General features: G+C 33.8%; 1 pseudogene; it reads left to right on the top strand.

Annotated features, from left to right (window-relative positions):
* Positions 1 to 352: 352 nt before the first annotated feature.
* Positions 353 to 2,376, top strand: LOC112809404 (ribosome biogenesis protein NSA2 homolog; annotated as a pseudogene).
* The last annotated feature ends 2,073 nt before the right edge of the window (positions 2,377 to 4,449 follow it).

Genomic DNA, 4,449 nt, shown 5'->3' with positions numbered 1-4,449 from the left:
AGATTAACTAAAGATATACTTAAAACATACTAATATCTTTGCAATAATTTCAATATTAAACTAGAATAACTGACTATAAATAAATATTCAACTATATAAGTGAAATTAAATAAACAATTTATTAAAAGCAAAATTACGGAGTGTAAAATAATAAAAGCAGCAATTAATGTACAAAAAAAGAGGGGAAATAGAGTATATCAATAAATGCAAAATATGCTATTTATTTTTTTCTTATCTCTTTTTTATCTTTTTAAGACAGTAAAATCCAATTTTAAAAAGTGAAGAGAGACCCCAAAATTGAGAGCTTCTTCACAACCCTGCAGCTGCACATGGCAGTTCTGTGCCTGTCACCATGCCACAGAAGAATTATATTGAGTTTCACTGGAAGTGCTATGACTATCATTTGGATTACCATGAGTAAAAGAAAGAAGGAAGGTGGAGTGGTTCAAGAATGTTCAAAGAAGCCAAAGAAGACACTTAGTCTGAAAGCTAAGCTTTATCATAAACAGTGTCATGCTGAGAAAATACAAATGAAAAAGATTATCGAGATGCATGAAAAAAGAAACACCAAACAAAAGAATGATTAAAAGATTCCACAAGGAGTAATACAGGACAGGGAGGAACAGTCCTGAGCTAAAGTAATTTCCAAAATGATTAAACAAAAGTAAAAAGAGAAAGCAAGAAAATGGAAGGTCCTTTTGCTCAAAGTTTGTGTCCTGGAAGAAACAGGTGTATTAAAAGTTATTTAAATAAGAAAGAGAAAGAAGGAAGCATGGAAGAGGATGGTTACTTTATAAAGTCTGCTTTGTTGGAGATGGCTTTACCTGAAAACCACCTAAATATGAAAGACCTTAAATGGGCAGAAGACATGTAAAGACATTACTACAAAGAAGACATTCAAATGGCCAACAGACACATGAAAAAGTGCTCAACATCATTCGGCATCAGGGAAATAGAAATCAAAACCTCAATGAGATACCACCTCACACCAGTCAGAATGGCTAAAATTAACAAGTCAGGAAACGACAGATGTTGGTGAGGATGGGAAGAAAGGGGAACCCTCCTACACTGTTGGTGGGAATGCAAGCTGGTGCAGCCACTCTGGAAAACAGTATGGAGGTTCCTCAAAAAGTTGAAAATACAGCTACCCTACAACCCAGCAATTGCACTACTGGGTATTTACCCCAAAGATAAAAACGTAGTGATCCTAAGGGGCACTTGCACCCCAATGTTTATGGTGGCAATGTCCACAATAGCCAAACTATGGAAAGAGCCCAGATGTCCATTGACAGATGAATGGATAAAGAAGATGTGATATATATATATATATACACACACACAATGGAATATTACACAGTCATAAAAAATGAAGTCGTCCCATTTGCAATGACGCAAATCAGACTAGAAGATATTACGCTAAGCAAACTAATCAATTAGAGAAAGAAAATTATCATATATTCTCACTGATATATGGAATTTAAAAAACAAGGCAGAGGATCATAGGCGAAGAGAGAAAAAAATGAAATAAGATGAAACCAGAGAGGGAGACAAACCATAAGAGACTCTTAATCTTAGGAAACAAACTGAGGGTTGCTGGAGGGGAGGGGGGTTGAGGGATGGGTGGCTGTGTGATGGGCCTTGGGGAGGGTATGTGTTGTGGTGAGGGCTGAGTGTTGTGTAAAACTGATGAATCACAGGCCTATACCCCTGAAACAAACAATATATTATATGTTAATTTAAAAAATCATACCTGGCATGGTTGTTCTTAGGCTAAATGGTTTGAGACACATGAAGCACTTAGAATAATGCTTGGGAGTAAGTGTGTATAAAGTCAATGCAGAGCCTTCCTCAAAATTTGGGAATAAAAATGTTGCTTGGAAAAAGAAAAAAAAGATCAGTTAGGCCAATGGCCTTACTTTTCAAAAAGGCCCATGTAACACATCTTGAATCTCAAGCCACCTTTTGCCTGCTCCGATACTTGGCATAAAAAAGAATCCCTCAGGCACCTGGGTGGCTCAGTCAGTTGAGCATCTGCCTTCAGTTCAGGTCGTGATTCCACAGTCCTGAGATCAAGTCCCGCATCAGGCTCCTTGCTCAGTGGGGAGCATGATTCTTCCTCTTCCTGCTGCTCCCCCTACTTGTGCTCTCTTTCTCTGACAAATAAATAAATAAAATTGTTAAAAAAAAAAAGAATTCCTCATCCCCACTATATACAACTTTGGATATTATTACTGAAAGTACTGCCATTGAGGTAAATGTGAGTGAGTTGGGCCTGGTGACACAAGAAGGCAGCGTTATTTTGAAAAAAAAAATATGCTCAGGTTACCCAATAATCCTGAAAATGATGGATGCATAAATGCATTCCTCCTGGTTTGACAGCAGTTTCAGACAAGTAGCTCCTTATAGTTACTAAGACTAAACACCAATCAGGAAAACCACCATCTGTGATGGTTCTAAATACTACCAAACAGCCTTACATATCTGCAGTCATCAAGAGAATTATTTATTCTATTGTAAAAAATAATAATAACAATAAATAAAAAATAAATAAATGTGAAGAAAACCTGAATAAAACAAATACCTAAGAATTTTTGTTAAAAGTACAACAAGATTACTCTTAAATATATTTTTACTAATTTTTTCAAGAATGGGTTCTTTCAGAGTTTTAAAAAAGCAGATGTTTTCAGATTATATTTTTATTTTATTATGGTATGTTAGTCACCATACAGTACATTAGTTTTTGATGTAGTGTTCCATGATTCATTGTTTGTGTATAATTTGCTATATTGGAGGAATGTTTCTAATTTTTTATATAAACCTACCCTAACAATAAAATTTTATCATGATTGTTTTAAAAAATTTAACTTCAGAATAATCTCAAGTTATGAATGCCAAAATCTTAAACTAAGCCCCAGTAAAATAAACATTGTAGTAAATGAAAAGAAATGTTATAACATAGACAAGTATATTGCAAACTAGGGTGTCAACAATATTAATATTTATAGTACAATCCTTTATTTCATCAGATCAAGGAAGAAAATATACAAAGATACAGCCATTAATATTCTAAATAGGTATTTGATGAAAAACAACATCTCTTCCTCATTTAGAAAATGTCTAGGGATAATAAATTGTAAACTAGGAATAAAAGTTTTTTTATCATATTGAAACAGTACTTAATTTAGTGTGACTAAAATCATATCTGTAATTATCATTATTATTTATCTTTTTTATATATTTTTACTTTGTTCAATAACTTTGGATGTTTAGTTTAAGATGGTGGACTGAGCATACACTTTCTCTGAAATCCTTTATAATAATTATGAACTATGGGAAATTAATAAATTGGTAACAGCACTATAACACTAGGAATAGTATCATCAGCAGACTAGAAATTTTTAGGAGTTTCTCAAGAATATATTATTTGGAAAAGAAATTAAAAAAAACAAGTGTAGGTGTATACATACATACATATATAAACAGAATTGTGCACTTAAGACATGCACAATCATGTGAAATGTCAAATTAGGGAAATCTAAAAGTCTCTTCTTCCACAAAAGCTTATGAATAAATTGATGGAACTGTCAAAATAAACTTTTTTGGAATTGTGGTATCTAACCAACTAAAATATTAAACTAAAATGGTAGCTAACAGTGAAATCTTTAAGCACATACTATGAGGGTAAAAACAAGAGGCCAAAATCTAAAAAAGCACTGGTTCCCCTCTGTTCCATTTTTCCCCCCATGGAATGACACACTGGTCAAAGTTCAGGTAGCTCAGCATAGATATAAGTGTGATCTCATTCTTGAAGGAGCCCTGAACAAAAGATTCTTGCAGTTTTAAGATGCAGAGGGCATGGGCAGGGAGATATGGAGGGCTATGAGGGGAAAAAAAATCTGAATACTGAGTCAGAATGAGGAAGAGTGTCTTCATGTTATTCCCTTTCTCCTGCTTATGAGGAGGCCTTAATAGAGATACCTGAAGAAATCTCTGCCAAAGATAAAGGTGTGGGGAGTGTAACATTCCCTTATGAAGCCTGCCAGGTAAAACCTATGCAATTGCTTATAATTGGGCCTGAAAATCACACAAAGGCTTTCAGCCAGGAGCCAGACTCCTCAGGATGTTCAAGACTTAAACACTGAAAACAATGAAACATTATTGAAATCAATTAAAGAGGATATAAATAAGTAGAAAGCCACCAATGTTAATGGGTTGAAAGAGTTAATATTATTAATAAGGTACTACTCACCAAATTTATTTAATTTCAATTGGATCCCTGTCAAAGTTCCATATTTCATTTTTTTTCAAAAATGAGAAACAGTTGTTAACATTCATATGGAATTGCAAGGTACCCCAAAAGCAAAAACAAAACAAAGCAAAAGGAAACAACTTAAAAAAATGATGAGGATTCCCATTTACTAATTTTAAAATTTACTACAAAATTAAATC

The sequence above is a fragment of the Callorhinus ursinus genome, unplaced genomic scaffold (assembly GCF_003265705.2).
Source record: "Callorhinus ursinus isolate GAN/ISIS: 27379988/994484 unplaced genomic scaffold, GSC_fseal_2.0 scaffold33, whole genome shotgun sequence".
In the NCBI taxonomy this organism is placed as follows: Eukaryota; Metazoa; Chordata; class Mammalia; order Carnivora; family Otariidae; genus Callorhinus; species Callorhinus ursinus.
Note: the sequence above shows the minus strand (reverse complement) of the source record. Positions and strands in the feature narration are given on the sequence as shown.